This window comes from Mobula hypostoma, chromosome 2 (genome assembly GCF_963921235.1).
Source record: "Mobula hypostoma chromosome 2, sMobHyp1.1, whole genome shotgun sequence".
Taxonomy (NCBI): domain Eukaryota; kingdom Metazoa; phylum Chordata; class Chondrichthyes; order Myliobatiformes; family Myliobatidae; genus Mobula; species Mobula hypostoma.
In genome coordinates this window covers 235,482,352-235,499,958 of record NC_086098.1, presented here as the reverse complement: position 1 = coordinate 235,499,958, position 17,607 = coordinate 235,482,352, and the positions used below count along the sequence as shown (strand labels likewise).

The 17,607-nt window shown below is 51.9% G+C and overlaps 1 protein-coding gene across 1 annotated transcript in view; it reads right to left on the bottom strand.

Annotated features, from left to right (window-relative positions):
* The window catches only part of adamtsl4 (ADAMTS-like 4), an 83,041-nt gene extending 73,456 nt beyond the window's left edge, over positions 1-9,585 (bottom strand). Inside the window, exon 1 of the mRNA XM_063041648.1 lies at positions 9,101-9,585. The gene's annotated coding sequence lies outside the window, so the exon portion shown is untranslated. The remainder of the gene's footprint in view (positions 1-9,100) is intronic.
* Positions 9,586-17,607: the final 8,022 nt, after the last annotated feature.

Below are 17,607 nucleotides of genomic sequence, written 5' to 3'. Positions count from 1 at the left end.
CAAGGTACAGTTAAGTGGTGCGTTTCCTCCCACTAGACCACATTTAAGTGAGGCTTCTCTCCACATAACAATGAACAGGCCACAGAGACTGTGAGAGAAGATTCACCAGGAGTGATACAGGTCGCTCGATATAGACTGGGCTGTTTTCCATCGGGACACTGCGGCTGCAAACACTGAATATGTTAGACCATTCAAATGCAGGGAGGGGATGGTCCCTTGTGGGCCAGACCGGATCACATGCACCAAAGTTCTAAAGCAGTCCCAAACAAATCCAGTTAGGAATTTAGCATGAACTTCTGTCCGTATTCCCAGAGGGAAAGTGGCATTTGTTCCCACAGTGGCAACTGCACAGGCATCCAGTCTAACCGGCTGCATGGGAACTCCAACGCGCAGGATCAAAAGGGCGATGGAACGCAGCCAGTTCCAGCCCAGGTACAGCTCCCCCCATCCTCAAGGAACACCTACAGGAGGGCATAAATCATCAGGGACCCTTCGCCATCCAACCCATGCCCTCTTCTCAATGCCGCCCTCAGGCAGGAGATACAGGAGGCTGAAGACCCACATCTCGAGGTTGAACAACAGCTCCTTCCCCACTGCCATCTGGCTCCTGAACTGGCCTGAAGAACCTAACACTACCTCCAACTGGTTAATTGCAAATGTCGCTCCACTCTTCAAAAAGAGAGAGAGGCAGAAGAAAGGAAATCATGGGCCAGTTAGCCTGACCTCAGTGGCTGGGAAAATGTTGGAGTTGATTGTTAAGGATGAGGTTTCAGGGTTCTTGGAGACCCATGGAAAAAAAATAGGCCAAAGTCAACGATTTTCAAAATGTTGAAATTCTTTGAGGAAGTAACAGGCATAGACAAAGGAGAGTCAGTGGATGTTGTTTACTTGGATTTTCAGAAAGCTTTTGACAAGATGTTGCACATGAGGCTACTTAACAAGATAAGAGCCCATAGTATTACAGGAAACGTACCAGCATGGATAGAAAATTGGCTGACTGGGAGGAGGCAAGGAGTGGGAATAAAGCGGGCCTTTTTCTGATTGGCTGCTGGTAACCAGTGGTGTTCCACAGGGGTCTGTGTTGGGACCGCTTCTTTTTCGGTTACATGTCAATAATTCGGATGATGGAATTGATGGTTTTATGGCCAAGTTTGTGGACGATACAGAGACAGGTGGAGGGGCAGGTAGTGTTGAGGAAGATGATATGATGACAGGTGGAGGGGCAGGTAGTGTTGAGGAAGATGATATGATGATAGGTGGAGGGGCAGGTAGTGTTGAGGAAGATGATATGATGACAGGTGGAGGGGCAGGTAGTGTTGAGGAAGATGATATGATGATAGGTGGAGGGGCAGGTAGTGTTGAGGAAGCAGGGAGGCTGCAGAAGGACTGAGACAGATTAGGACAATGGGCAAAGAGGTGGCAGATGGAATAAAGTGCAGGGAAATGTCTGGTCATGCACTTCGGTCGAAGGACCAAAAGCGGAAACTATTTTCTAAATGGGGAGAAAAGTCAAAAATCCTCACAACACGCTGGAGAAACTCAGCAGGTCAGGCAGCATCCATGGAAAAAAAAATCGGTCAACATTTCAGGCCGGAACCCTTCGTCAGGACTGTAGAGGGAAGGGGCAGAAGCCCTATAAAGAAGGTGGGGGGAGGGTGGGAAGGAGAAGGCTGGCAGGTGCCAGGACTCTCAATCCCACCATGCCCAGGTTGAGGTCTACGCCATCCCCCAGCTGCTCAGCAGCTCAGGAGATTTCAACATAAACTGTGTAGACCACAGGGAGAGAGAGCACTCAGGCCCTGACCCACTTCGGAGACGAAGAGACGGGGGAGATTGGGATGACAGCAACCCTATCTGCTCAGGGACCTACCACTGGCAGAGTGCCTGTGCGTGACATGGGTCCACTAGGGTCCAACGGTCTTGCCCAATTCCCGTCGTCCAGTCCAGCAAAAGCCCTTTCCCCTGACACCAGGCCCCTCTGCACTGGAGCCCAGTTCACTCCGACTGGCCAGACACCAGATCAGAATCGGTCTCCTTGGCAACAGACCTAGAAACCAGTGAAATGCATCGTTTGCGTTAAGGACCAACGCAGCTAAGGATGTGCTGGGGACGGTCTTCAAGTGTCACCCCACATTCCAGTGCTAATATTGCACGTTCACCATGCTCGGCAGAACAACAGCAAAGCAAGCCCCTTTCCCACCCACTCACACACACAGACAGGCTTACAACCCCCAAGGACAGGCCACCTCTGGGGCCCCTTAGTCCTCGGCCCCAGACTCTCAGCCACCGACATCTGGTGTATGGGGCTCCACCAGTACTACCTCTCAAGGCCTCTCCCTCTGCCCTGATCAAACATGGCCGGTGTGAGAAAGCAAGAAAGCTTACCTCTACTTCCTCATGAGGCTAAAAAAAAATTCAGCATGTCCCTGTCAGCCCTTTACCGATTTTTATCAATGCACCAGAGAAAGCATTCTGTCCGGATGCATCACGGCTTAGTACGGCAACTGCTCTGCATGTGGCCGCAAGGAACAGCAGAGAGTCGTGGACACATCACCAGAACCAGCCTCCCCTCCATGGAGTTTGTCTACACTTCCCAGGAAAGTAGCCGGCATAATCAAAGACCCCACCAACCCCGACATTCTCTCTTCTCCCCTCTCCCATCAGGCAGAGGATACAGAAGCCTGAAAGCACAGACCACCAGGCTCGAAGCCAGATCATACCCCAGTGTTATCAGACTCTTGAACTGACATCTTGTACAATGAAGATGTCCTGGCCTCACAACCTACCTCACTTTATCATTTACCTGCACTGCATTTTTTCCTGTAGCTTTTATACCTGTTATTGTTTTACCTTGTTCGAGCTCAATGATCTGTGTAAACAGAACAGGCTTTTCACTGCATCTTGGTAAGGTGACAGTTCCAATATGAACCTCAAAACAAAGCCGACGATCCAAAGTGCCCACTTGTGATCCCGGGAAGTCCCATCAGGTTGGCCGAGATCTCCGGGGCCAGATTTCTAAACAGTGCTTACGGCACTGAATGTACTAACCACCTCCACCTCTCAGTCCTGGCGAAGGGTCTCAGCCATTCACTTCTCTCTGCAGATGCCGCCTGACCCTCCTGCTCTTTGGGCACACGGCCAGATGTGAAACGGATAGCCAGCACTGCAGGCTGATTCTCTTCGCCAGGACTGAGAGATGACGGTTAGAATAAAGAGGGGTGGGGGGACAGAGATGAGAGAGTGAGAATGGTATCCGAAGCTGGGCGACCATAACACCACAAGACCTAGGAGCAGAATTAGGCCATTCAGCCCATCGAATATTCACTATTCCATCATGGCTGATTTATTATCCCTCAATCCCATTCTCCTGCCTTCTCTCCGTAACCTTGAACGCTCTGACTAATCCAGAATCTATCGATCTCTGCTTTAAATATACCCAATTACTTGACCTCCACTGACCTCTGAGGCAATGAAGCCCACAGATTCACCCTCTGGCTAAAGAAATTCCTCCACTTCTTTGCTCTAAATGGGCGTCTCTGGTCCCAGACTCCCCCACCATGGAGTCACATCCACTCTATCTAGACTCCCTGAGTCACATTCACTCTATTTAGGCCTTTCAATATTCAGTGAGATCTCCCTCATGCTTCTAAGCTCCAGCAAGTACAGGCCCAGAGAGCTGACCGGTGGATGAACGTTCTGGGTGGACATCTGGGCCAGTACGGAAGAGTGGGCTGAAGGGCCTGTTTGTATGCTGTGTGACTTATCCCACCAGCAGTGGGAAGTCTGGACATGAATCTCGGCTGGGAGTGGGAGCGGGAGCGAACATGAACAAGGAGGGAGTGATTTCAGAGCCCCACAATCAGCCTCTAGGTCACTGTCTTCGCAAAGCCAGCGGAACTAAAATTGCCCAAGAGGAAGAGATGCATCAGGGAACTCTGAGCAAGTTTCTACTGTAGACAGCAACAAGCAGATGTACAGATTCCCCTGGTGGAGTGTCCCAGCTGGGAGAAGTCGTCCATCTGGAGCCAAAAAAACTTCTAATTTTCTGTCACGTGGTGACGCAGTCCTCTCAGAAAGCTCTCGCTGCTGGAGAGCCACTGCCTCTGGACTACCCACAGGTCCCCTTCCCCAGTCTTCAATTTCTTTTGCAGACCCTCCCCTCTCCGATACCCACCACCAGCTTGGAATTTCATTGGTCTGATCCCTATCCGGCTGTAATTACAGGGTGAGGTTCCTGCTCTGGTGAAGCTTATCCCTGGCTCTGCTGGGGGGGGGGGGGTGTGGAAAGAGCTTCAGTTTGGGCCTGTCACTGACAGCACCATCTTCGCCTTTCATTCACGCCTCCCTCCCCACCCCGCCACCGTGCCCAGCACCCTGCAGTCTAGCGGGCACTAAAGAGCTGTTTCTCAGCCTGGGCTCTGGTCCCTGGGCCACCTTCCCCTTCATCTCCAAAGCAAAGTCCCAGTGCACTTTCAGCCAATTATTTCTTTTGATATTAGCTCAGGGGACGTGGGCTTCAGAGGCTGAGCCAGCATTTAATTTCCCATCCTTTGGGAAGCTGGGTGGGGGGCAGCTGCCTTCTTGAACTGCTGTCATCTATGAGGTGTGTATACGCTCACATCCTGTTAGGGCTTTGAGTATTATGTAGTGTCAGTGTTCCTTGCTCACCTGGCACTCAGCTCCCCAACACAGCAGCACAACAGCTGAATGTAGGCTGGGGAAAACTGCTTCAGTGATACTCCACGTTTCCTTAAGTTTGTCATACTGTGGGGGGGGGGTGCTCATTAGTGGGGATAAGATCCCACCACCTACTAAATGCTCCCAATGGCACGCGTCGCAAATTGACAACCAAGTCCAGCTCCCGGCCTTGGCGTGTGGCTTAGCTTCGAAGCCGGTGGAACCATTTCTACTGACGGGAGAAGGGGCGAAGGCAGGGTACTGTCACTTCGAGCAGATGGGACTCCTCAGCCACGGCTGGCAGCTCGTCTAGGAGAAGGAAAACTCAGGTCTCAAAACTCTGCTGCCTTGCGGGCATACCCACTCACGGGGACGGCCTCGGGAGTGAGCCCTGAGGGAAAACCCAAAGCTGGAGTTCAACGCTGACCGGCAACTCCAGCATCAACACAGGCGCCAACTCCCACGGCAACGCAGGTGCTAAGCCGCATTGGTCTCTGCTGTTCCTCTGGATTCAGCCGCGTGCAGAGGGGGAGCCTGCAGCACGGGCAACAGCTTCCTCTCCATATCGTACCGCCCTGGTTTGCGTATCACATGGACAGCTGCGACGCAACGTCCACGGTCAACCCTGAGTAACAGAGGGCCTCGATACTGATTGTGGGCATCTTCAGCTCTGCTCGAAGAGCCAGCGAGTCTGCCAAAGTGGTTTCTTGCTGTTACATGCAGCGAGACGGTGAAAAACTTGTCTTGTAGACTCTCCATACAGATCAGTTCGTGACAGCAGTTCATTGAGGTAGTACAATAAGAGAAGGCAGAATAGAGTGTTACAGTAACAGAGAAAGTGCAATGCAGACAGACAACTAAGGACACACCGAGGCAGATTGTGAGGTCAAGAGTAATGCTCACTAAACGCTGGAGGAACTCAGCTGGTCAGGTGGCATCGACAAAGGGGGATAAACGTTTCCGGCTGAGACTCTTTATCAGGACTGGAAAGGAAGGGGAAAAATGCCGGAATAACTTGGTGAGTGGAGAGGGAGGGTGCAGGCTAGAAGGTGACAGGTGAAACCCGGTGGGTGGGGGAAAGGGGGATGAAGTAAGAAGCTGGGAGGTGAACGGTGGAGGAGGTAAAGTTTGGAGAAGGAGGAAGCTGATTGGAGAGGAGAGTGGATCATGGGAGAACGGGAAGGAGGAGGGGCACCAGGGGCAGGTGAGAGATCAGAGAGGGCAATTGAAGAGTGAAGCGGGGGGCCCGGATTATTGCACCAGGGATTTGATATCAGTGGGATAGAAGCTGTCTTTGAGCCATGGTGGGATGTGCTTTCAGGCTTCTGTACATTGGGAGAGGTGAGAATGTCCGGGGAGAATAGGGTCTGATACCTCACCCCACTGGGACTCCAGCAGTACACAGCTGACACGGGAATTCAGCGTGAGCCTGGGGTAGCAGTGGTGCAGAGGGGAGAGCTGCTACCTCACAGTGCTAGAGATCTGGGTTCAAACCCAGCTTCTGGCTGTGCGTGTGTGTATGTGTATGCACGTGTGTGGGCGTGTGTGTGTATGCACGTGCACACGTGTGTGTATCTTCTCTCTGTGACCACGAGTTCCATCCCACATCCCAACAACAAGTGTGAATGAGTGGGTTAATTGGCCTATCTCCTCTCCTGGGGGCGGGGGAACGAGTTGTTGGGGACATTCTCACACCCACGGAGGGCTGTACGGGATGAATCACTACAGTGCTGACAAATGGTCGGGGGCAGCGACGAGTCTGACATCAGAGAGGAGATGAGACCAGCCTCATTCACCATAATAATAATGACAACTTTATTTGTACAGCACTTTTCAGACAGATGATACAGCTCAAAGTGCTTTTGAGCACTTTAGGAACATGAAAATAACATAAAAATAAAGGCCTTGTTGTTAGGCGGGGCTGTGGTTGGACCTGTGGAGATGGGTGGGGGATGCCGAGGGGCCTTTCCCATCCTAATCCCGGCTCCAATCTCAGGAGCTGGACACACCTACAGCTTCTCTTCTGCACCCACCACAACCTGGAGGGCAGGGGTGAGGCAGGCCATTCAGCCTGAAGTCCTGCTCCTGTTCCTGAGGACTTCTGGTCGTGAGTGCCGAGTCAGTTGGTGAGCGCACGACCCTCCCTCCCAGAGCGCAGGGACTGATACACCCCTCACATGGAGATCTCTTCCCACTCCCCTCCACCTGCCTTCTTCCCCTTCTCCCATCCAAACTCACTGCCCAAGTCCGTTCGCATCTCCCCAACACCGGGACAAACTTTTCCCTTCCATTGGAACACCCTGTGAAACCTCTCCAGGGGAGCCAGGACCCTCTGCAGAAGGTGAGGAAGAGGTTCCCTGGCATCCTCCCTGGAGTAGAGGCCACGTGCTAGAAGAGTTTGGGTTGTCTCCTCTGGCTTGCCAGAGGCTGAGGGGAGAACTGATAAAACCATAAGACCATAAGACACAAATCCATCATGGCTGACTCATTGGCCCCCTCTACCCCATTCGAGCAGAAGGTGGGGAAGGAGAGGGAGTGATGGACAGGGAAGGGAGGGAGGGGAGGGTAGGAGGGGGAGGGGGGAAAGTGCAGAGAGGGAGTGGTGGAGGAGTGACAGGGAGGGGAAAGGGTGGAGAGGGGGAGTGGGATGGGAGAAGGAAGGAGGGGAGGGGGAAGAGGGGGGAAGGGGAAGAGTAGAGGGAATTGGAATGAGGGAGTGGGGGAAGGAGAGGGGGAGGAGGGAAGGAGAGGGGGAGGAGGGAAGGAGGGGGGGAGGAGGGAAGGAGGGGGGGAGGAGGGAAGGAGGGGGGGAGGAGGGAAGGAGGGGGGGAGGAGGGAAAGAGGGGGGAGGAGGGAAAGAGGGGGGAGGAGGGAAAGAGGGGGGAGGAGGGAAAGAGGTTCCAGGAAATGGAAGGGTGGAAGGGGGGAATGGGAAGTGAGTCCAGGAAGGGGAATGAGAAATGGTAGGAGGTTGGGGCAAAGGAAGGAGGGAAGGGGGAAGGGAAGGGGGGAGGGGGAAGGGAAGGGGGGAGGGGGGAAGGGAGGAGGGAGGAGGGAGGGAGGGAGGGGAGGAGGGAGGGAGGGAGGGGGAAGGAGGGGGAAGAAGGGGGGAGGGGGAAGAAGGGGGGAGGGGGAAGAAGGGGGGAGGGGGAAGGAGGGGGAAGAAGGGGGAGGGGAAAGGAGGGGGAAGAAGGGGGAGGGGAAAGGAGGGGGAAGAAGGGGGAGGGGAAAGGAGGGGGAAGAAGGGGGAGGGGAAAGGAGGGGGAAGAAGGGGGAGGGGAAAGGAGGGGAAAGAAGGGGGAGGGGAAAGGAGGGGGAAGAAGGGGGGAGGGGGAAGAAGGGGGAAGGGGGAGGAGGGAGGGAGGGAGGGAGGGGGAGGAGGGAGGGAGGAAGGGGGGAGGAGGGAGGGAGGAAGGGGGGAGGAGGGAGGGAGGAAGGGGGGAGGAGGGAGGGAGGAAGGAGGGAGGGAGGAAGGGGGGAGGAGGGAGGGAGGAAGGGGGGAGGAGGGAGGGAGGAGGGGGAGGAGGGAGGGAGGGAGGAAGGGGGGAGGAGGGAGGGAGGGAGGAAGGGGAGGAGGGAGGGAGGGAGGGGGAGGAGGGAGGGAGGGAGGGGGAGGAGGGAGGGAGGGAGGGGGGAGGGAGGGAGGGAGGGAGGAGGGAGGGAGGGGGGAGGGAGGGAGGGAGGGAGGAGGAGGGAGGGAGGGAGGGAGGAGGAGGGAGGGAGGGAGGAGGAGGAGGGAGGGAGGGAGGAGGAGGAGGGAGGGAGGGAGGGAGGGAGGGAGGGAGGGAGGGAGGGAGGGAGGGAGGGAGGGGGAGGGAGGGAGGGAGGGAGGGGGAGGGGGGAGGAGGGAGGGAGGGAGGGAGGGAGAAGGAGGGAGGGAGGGAGAGAGAGATGGAGGGAGAAAGGAAGAACAACTTCCGCACGTTTACAAAGCGCCTGGTTGTCAGATTGCAGTTACTGCGGGTACCCCGGACGGGGGAAGAGTTGTATCTCGCACCGATCCCCAACACACGGCCGGTTGCAGGGGTCCAGCTCCGCTCTGAGCCGTCTCCACTGCTGGTAACCCCGAGAGCCGCAGCTCCGCTCTCTAACATACACACTAACACACAGAACCCCCATCTCCCTCTACTGAGAGTGTGGGGTCTTTGAAAATTTTCAGAAAAAGTTTACACTGAACTTGGCTGAGTTTTGCTGCCGCGCGTTCCGCACCCCCACATTAATCGAAGGTGATTCTGCAGAGAGAAGTAACCTTCAAAACTGCAGGAAAGAAGTTTTTAAATCGAACTCCGCAGGCACGTTCAATCGGCTACAGGGGACCCGACGGCCGGCTACAAATCGCTCCCCACTCCCTCGTCAGCACGACCCCACCGTTCCGTTTGTCTTTGACAAAAATCACAGAAAAAAATTCTTTAGTGTTTCTTACCGATTTTGCGCGGAGCCACTCTCTCCCTGTCCGTCCCCTCGCCGACTACCAGCCCCAGTCCGAGACTGCCTTAACCCCCTATGTTCCGGGCCGCTCCGCCGCCGCTCCCCGGCGTTAACCCCCTGTGTTCCGGGCCGCTCCGCCGCCGTGAACCCCCAGTATTCCGGACTGCTCTTCTCGCGAACTGGCTCGGCCCACTTCGAACCGGATTAACGAGGGTTCCCCTTACAGTATTCTCACTCTGTCTGACCCGGATCAGACCGCGGCAGTGTCCGGGATCAGACGGTGTCAGTGTGCGGTCAGGCGCTTCCACCCGGGTCAGCCCTCCAGTCTTCAGCGCTTTTGCCTCATCTTCCTGCACTCTGAGGAGGGATTAACCGCGCCTCGCCCAGTTCTGTTTCTCCCGTGTTTGTCCTGGGTCAGAGGGGTCCGGGATAATTCTCGACCCTGACACCTGAGACGAGAAGCTGTAGGAACTACTTCGCGGGCCAGCCAGCGTCTGTGGAGGGAGATGGACAGTAGGCGTTCCCGGACGAGACCCATTGGCAGGCTCAGTGAGTTCCTCCCACTTCTTGTTTGCTGCTCAGCTGCAGATTGGTCGGGATTCATCCCCCGACTGTCCTGGTTCAGCCTGGCACAGATACACAGAACGTGCAACCGTACTGCACCGTACAGGCCCTTCGGCCCACAATGCTGTGCCGAACTTATAATTTACTCCTAGATCAACCTAACCATTGCGTCCTACATAGCCCTCCATTTCTCTTCCACCCAGGTGCCTGTATAAGGGTCTCTTTAACGTCCCGAGTGTATCTGCCCCCACCTTCTCTGGCACCACCCATCTCTGTGTAAAGGACTTACCTCTGACATACCTTCCTGCAATCGCCTTAAAACTATGCCCCGTCGTATTAGCCATTTCTGCCCTGGGGGAAAGTCTCTGGCTGTGCACTGGGATCAATGCTTCTAACCATCTTGTACACCTCTTTCAAGTCTTCCCTCATCCTCCTTCACTCCAAAGAGCAAAGCCCAAGCTCGCACAACCTATCTTCATAAAACAGGCTCTCTAAGCCAGACAGCATCTGCACCGTCTTCAAGGCATCTGCATCCTCCCTATAACGAGATGGGCAGAACTGAACAGAGTACTCCAAGTGTGGTCTAACCAGGGTTTTATACGGCTGCAACATTACCTCGGGGATCTTGAACTCATTCCCCTGACTAATGGAGGCTGACACACCAAACACTTTATTAACAACCCTATTATCTTGCACAACAACTTTGAGGGATCTGTGGAAGTGGACACCAAGCTCCCACTGGTCCTCCACGCTGCTAAAAATCCTATCATTAACCCTGCACTCTGCCTTTAAATTCGACCTTCCAAAGGGAATCACTTCACACTTTTCCTGATTGAAATCCATCTGCCACTCCTCAGCCGAACACTGCGTCCCATGAGTAACCCACAACAACCCAGCAACACCCCCTGACTCTCCTGTTTCAGCCTGGCCCAGGTCCACTCAGATATGGACTGAGCCCTCAGCCATTCCAGTACAGTCCTTCTGCCCCACATTTACATCCTGAATCTTATGACAATATCAAAGTTCAAAGTAAATTTATTATCAAAGTGCATTAATGTCACCACATACAACCCTGGCATTCATTTTCTTGCGGGCATACTCGGTAAACCCCAGAGCCCTAATAGAATCAAAGAAAGGCTGCACCCTACAGGACTGACAACCATTATGCAAAAGACAACAAACTAACTACAAAAGAAAAAACAATAATAATTAGTAAATGAACAATACATATGGAGAACAGGAGTTGAAGAGTCCACGGGCTATGGGAACAGTTCAGTGTTGGGGTGAGTGAAGTTATCCCCTCTGGTTCAGGAGCCGATTGGCTGAGGGGTAAAAACGGTTCCTGATCCTGGTGGTGTGGATCCTGAGGCTCCTGTGCCTTCATCCTGATTGGCAGCAGGGTGAAGAGAGCATGACGTGGGTGCTGGGGTCCCTGACGAAGGATGCTGCTTTCCTGCGATAGCGTTGGCACAGATGTTGAGTGAGCAAGGGCTTTTCAACTTAGAGTGGAGGAGGATGAGAGGTAACTTGTTAGCAATGCACAAGATGATAATGGGCATGGACTGAGTGGACAGCCAGAGGTGATTACTACCAAAAGGTGGGACCGCTACATGAAGGCATGGCAGCTTCAGTACTCAGCAAAAGTGGCCCTTCACTGTCTAGGCAGGAGTCACACATTGTGCCCACCCGATGTGTCATCTTTATTGCAGCCACTCTTCATCTCATTGGTCAAGACCTGCTACAGGACATCCCAGTCGTGTGTAGAATGGACAACAGGCTTCTCAACCTCAACCGGTTCAAGACCAAGCACAAGGTCAGCACCAGGGGGTTTCAGATTGCTGACGACAATGCCATCGCAGCATGCTCGGGAGAAGACCCCCAATGTATCCTGTCTGCCTTTGCCAAGGCATTAGTGCCCTGGGTCTTGTTTTGAACATATAAAAGACGCAGACCCTAAATCAGCCATTGCCCAACCAGCCCGCCGTAAAAGTTGATGATATCACCCAACGTTGGCAGCTTTCTCAACTCAAAAGCCGGCATCGGCTCAGGGATCAGCCACCGTCTGAGCAGTGCTAGTGGAGCCTTTGAAACATTAGGGGAAAGAATCTTTGAAGACCATGACGAACATGTCCAAACAAAACTTTTAGACTATAGAGTGATTGTTCCTCCTACACTACTGTGTGGAGCTGAATCATGGACCACCTACAGTAGGCACCTGAAAGCCATAAGACCATAAAATGTAGGAGCAGAATTAGGCCATTCGGCCCATCGAGTCTGTTCCATCATTCAATCATGGGCTGATCCATTTCCTTCGCAGTCCCAGTCTCCTGCTTTCTCCCTGAATCCCTTCATACCTTGACTAGTCAAGAATCTATCAATCTCTGCCTTAAATATACCCAATTGCTGTGGGGGGGGAGGGGAGATCGTTGCTTGCTGCCACTTACATGAGGGAGGGGGGAGCTGGGGGTTTTTGGGGTTCTCACGTTTAAATGTCATTCATTCTTTGGGGCTCGTCTCTGTTTTCGTGGATGTTTGTGAAGAAAAAGCATTTCAGGATGTATATTGTATACATTTCACTGATATTAAATTGGACCTTTGAACTTTTGAATGGCCTCCACAGCCACCTGTGGCAACGAATTCCACAGATTCACCTCTCTGGCTTTCCTCCTCAACTCTATTCTAAATGGGCGTCGGCATCGCCCTATTCTGAGGCTGTGACTTCTAGCTTTAGACTCTCCCACCATAGGAAACATCCTCTCCACATCCACTCTATCAAGGCCTTTCAATGTTCGATAGGTTTCAATGAGATCCCGCCTCATTCTCTAAACTCCAGTGAGTATGGGCCCAGAGCTATCAAATAGAACCATACAACACTACGGCACGGAAAACAGGCCATTCGGCCCTTCTAGGCTGTGCCGAAACATTATTCTGCTAGTCCCATTGACCGGTATCCAGTCCATAACCCTCCAGACCTCTCCCATCCATGCACCTATCCAATTTACTCTTAAAACTTAAGAGTGAGCCCGCATTTACCACGTCAGATGGCAGCTTGTTCCACACTCTCACCACTCTCTGAGTGAAGACGTTCCCCCTAATGTTCCCCTAAACGTTTCCCCTTTCACCCTAAAGCCATGTCCTCTTATATTTATCTCTCCTAATCTAAGTGGGAAGAGCCTATTCACATTTACTCTGTCTATACCCCTCATAATTTTGTAAACCTCTATCAAATCTCTCCTCATTCTTCTACGCTCCAAGGAATAAAGTCCTAACCTGTTCAATCTTCAATCTTCCCTGTAAATTGTGGGACCTATGGCTCCATGCAGCTACCCCTCATATGATAAGTCTTTCAATCCCAGAATCATTTTTTGTGTACCTCCTTTGAAACCTCTCCAATGTAAGTACATCCTTTCTAAGATAAGGTTCCCAAAGCTGCTCACAATACTCCAAGTGAGGCCTCACCAGTGCTTTATAAAGTCTCAACATTACATCTGTGCTTTTATATTCTAGTCCTCTTGAAATGAATGCTAACATCACATTTGCCTTCCTTACCGCAGACTCAACCTGCAAATTAACCTTTAAGGAATGCTGTGCGATGACTCCAAAGTCCCCTCGCTCCTCAGGTTTTTGAATTTTCTACCAAAGTGCATGACCTTACACTTCCCAGTACTGTATTCCATCTGCCACCTTTTACCCATTCTCCTAATCTATCTAAGTCCTCCTGTAGCTTCTGTTTCCTCAAACCTGGCCCTCCACCCATATTCGTATCATCCACACAACACACATAAAAGTCAGGCAGTATCTCGAGGAAGAGGTACAGTCGACGTTTCGGGCCGAAACCCTTCGTCATGACCTGCTGCGTTCACCAGCAACTTTTATGCGTGCTGCTTGAAATTCCAGCACCTGCAGATTTCCTCATGTTTTCGTATCATCCACATCTTGGCCACAAAGCCACCCAAATCGTTGATAAATAATGTAAAAAAAAAGCGGTCCCAATACCGACACCTGCGGAACACCACTAGTCACTGGCAGCCAACTGGAACAGACTCCCTTTATTCACACTCTTTGCCTCCTGCCCATCAGCCAATGCTCTATCCATGTTAATATCTTTTCTGCAACTTGTTAAGCAGCCTCATGTGTGACACCTTGTCAAAGGTCTTCATAAAATCCAAGTACACAACATCCACTGCTTGTCTTTCCTGCTTATTATTTCTTCAAAGAATTCCAACACATTTGTCAGGCAAGATTTTCCCTAAATGAAACCATGCTGACTGAGATCAGACTAACTAGCCTATAATTTCCCTTCTTCTGCTTCTCTCCTCTTGAAGAGTGGAGTGACATTTACAATTTTCCAGTCCTCTGGAACCATTTCAGAATCTAGTGATTCTTGAAGGACCATTACTAATGCCTCTACAAACTCATCAGCCACCTTGTTCCAAACCTCGGGGTGCACACCATCTGGTCCAGGTGACTTATCTACCTTCAGACCTTTCAGTTTCCCAAGCACCTTCTCCCTAGTAATGGCAACTTCACACACTTCTGCCTCCCCCCACCACCGACACTCTCGGACCTCCAACACACCGTTCGTGTCTTCTACAGTGAGCACTGCCGGAGGACTGGGGTCCGTATACAGCCTTAAGTGCATTGTAGAAGTGCTTTATGTCGTGGACACTAATGCAAAATACTTACTCAGTTCATCTGCAATTTCCTTGTCCCCCATTACTACCTCTCCAGTGTCATTTTCCAGTGGTCCGATATCCACCCTCACCTCTCTTTTACACTTTATATATCTGAAGGAACTTTTGGTACCCCCTTTAATATTGTTGCCCAGCTCACTTTCATACTCCATCTTTTCTTTCTTTATGACATTTTTAGTTGCCTTCTGTTGGTATTTAAAAGCTTCCCAATCCTCTAACCTTTCCTAATTTTTGCTCTATTATGTGCCCTCTCTTTGGCCTTTAAGGTGGCTTTGACTCCTCTTTTTATCCACAGTTGTGTCATCTTGCCATTAAAGTTCTTCTTCTTCTTTGGGACGTAGCTACCCTGCGCCTTCCGAATTGCACCCACTGTAAACCACATCTTTACTACTGTTTGGGGGTTCTGTGTATAACTCCGATCAGGGTCTTTGTATCCTTACGGTTCTTTAGCTCTAGCACAACCATTCCGACCCTATGTCACCGTTCTCCAATGATTTGATTTCATTTTTACCAACGGAGCCACCCCACCCCCTCTGCCTACCTGCCTGTCCTTCTGATATAATGCGTATCCTTGAACGTTAAGCTCCCAGTATAATCTTATTTCGGCCATAATGCCCACGATGTCATACATGTTAATCTCTAACTGTGCTACAAATTCATCCACCTTATTCCGCATACTGTGTGCATTCAAATATAACACCTTCAGTCTGGGATTCATCACCCTTTTCAGTTTTGTCCCCTTTTACATTGCAACTTATCCCGTTGACTGCAATTTTGCCCTGTCGTCAGTCTCTCCTTACTCGTGGTCTCGCTACACACTGCCTCTGTTTGTATACCAGCTGCCCCATCCCCACTCCGGTTCCCATCCACCTGCTGAGTTAGTTTGAACCCTCCTCAACCTTCCCACAAGATTACTGGGTCCCCCTCGGGTTCAGCGATAACTGGTCGCATTTGTACAGGTTATACCTCACCCAAAAGAGATCCCAGTGATCCAGAAATCTGAAACCCTGCCCCCTGCACAAGATCCTCATCCATGCACTCATCTGCCAAATCATCCCCCCAGGTAGGCTGTTCCCCTCAACGGTATCCACACTTATTATTGAGGGGAATGTCCACAGCGGTACCCTGCACTGGCTGCCCATTTCCTTCTCCTGACAGTCACCGGTTACCTGCTCCTGGAACTTAAGGGTGACTACCTCCCTGTAGCTCCTGGCTATCGCCTCTTCGATCTCCCGTATGAGCCAAAGGCCATCAAGCCTCAGCTCCAGTTCCCCAACATATTCTCTGAAGAGCTGCAACTCGGTGCAGATGTGGTTATCCCGGAGGCTGGAGGTCTCCCAGAATTCCCGCATCTCACACTCGGAACCCAACAGAGCCGCTGGAGCCGTTCTCCTGACACTGGCTGCGCCCTAACAGACGAGGAATTAAGAATAAAGAAGATGAAGAGGAAACTTACCAGATACTTACCTTGCCCAAGCCTGATGAGCCAACTCCCAACTCTAACACCGGCCCACTCACACAATAGCCACTCAGCTTGCCCCTCTCTTATTTCTATTCGCCCTTTCTAATGAATTCCACTCACCGATTCTGGAACAATACCACCAAGGAGTCTTACGAAAGATTTTGAGGATCAGCTGGAAGGATAGACGAACTAACACAGGCGTACTGGAGGAGACCAACATGAACAGCATCTCCACCGTGATAAAGCAACACAAAGTCCGATGGACAGGTCAGGTTACCTGGATGCCTAAATCATGTCTCCCCGGACAGATCCTTTACTGCCTTTTGAAGGAAGGTCAGTGAGGTCCCAGTGGGCAAAGGAAACACTTCAAAGATAAACATCGCAATCAACCTGGAGAAATTCAACATTACATCTGAAAGCAACACACATTAAAATTGCAACCACCAGCAACTTTTATGTGTGTTGCTTGAATTTCCAGCATCTGCAGATTTCCTCGTGATTACATCTAAAAACTGGGAAGACATTGTCCTCAACAGATGCAGTGGAGGAAATCTCGCCCACACTGCAGCAGAATATGTGGGTCCCGGGTCGGTCCCCTACGAGCACGCACCAACAGACAACCCCTTAGGACAACATCATGCTCGACTCGAGTGTTCGCACTACTACAAGGCGATGAAAGGCATACCTCGAGCGGACAGCCAGAGAGTTTGCCCAAGGGCAGAAATGGCTACGACAAGGGGATAAATTTTAATGTGATTGGAGGAAAGTATGGGGGGGATTGTCAGAGGTAGATTTTTTACAGATGGTCATTGGTGTATGGAGCACACTGTCGGGGGTGGTGGTAGAAACGCATACCTCAGGGACATCTAAAAGACTCTTAGACAGGAACATGGATGATAGAAAAATGGAGGGCGGAAAGGGTTAGATTGATCTAGGAGTAGGTTCCTCGGCCAAAGGGCCTGTACTGTAATGTAATGTTTTATGTTCTATTCTGCCAGGACAGATTTCTCCTTTGGAATCTGTCTTGGAACTCTCCCAGCAACATTTGGAGCTATTTATTTAGACTGAAACAATGCCCTGGAACATCAGAAATGTAAATAGCCAGGATAACAAGATCCCAAGTGTGATTCACCCCTTCACCACCTCCCTCTCTCGCCAGAACCTCTCCCCTCTCCCACCCTCTGACAGCAGCTGCAGGCATGGCCGCCAGCGGGATCAGAATGGGAATGGGGAAAGGGAGGGGTGTGGGGGCTGGGGGGGGTAAAATAGACAGGCAGGGTGTAGGGGAGGGAAATGAGGAGAGGGAGGTCACAGAAACGAGGAGGGGTATCGGGTCCAGAGGGAGTTCCTCTTCTCAGGGAAGGAGCTCTTCACCATCGGTGGTTGTGTCTTCATGCGCAGGAGCCAATGCTCTGGAATTCCCTCCTTGTCTCTGGCTCTGATATGCCAGTGGGGCACAGTCTGGCAATCTCAACCCCCGTGTGGCACCCTGCAGCGCCGTACTGCAAGAAGGATGCTATAGAAATGCAGAGTTCCCGTGGTGAACCGGGGATATCAGTTGCATAGTCTGTCACTGGTCGTCAGTGTGAGAAGATTCACAATCCCGACCAGCCCTGAGCTGCCAAGTGCACCCATTAACATCACCTTCCCACCCAAACGCCGAGGAAACATTCCACAGGCAGGGACTGTCTGCCCGGCAGCAGCCTCGCCGCCCACTCTCAGCACATATTAACCTCAGCACTCTCTGACGTCAGGAGCTGAGCAACGCAGCTCAGCAAAGAG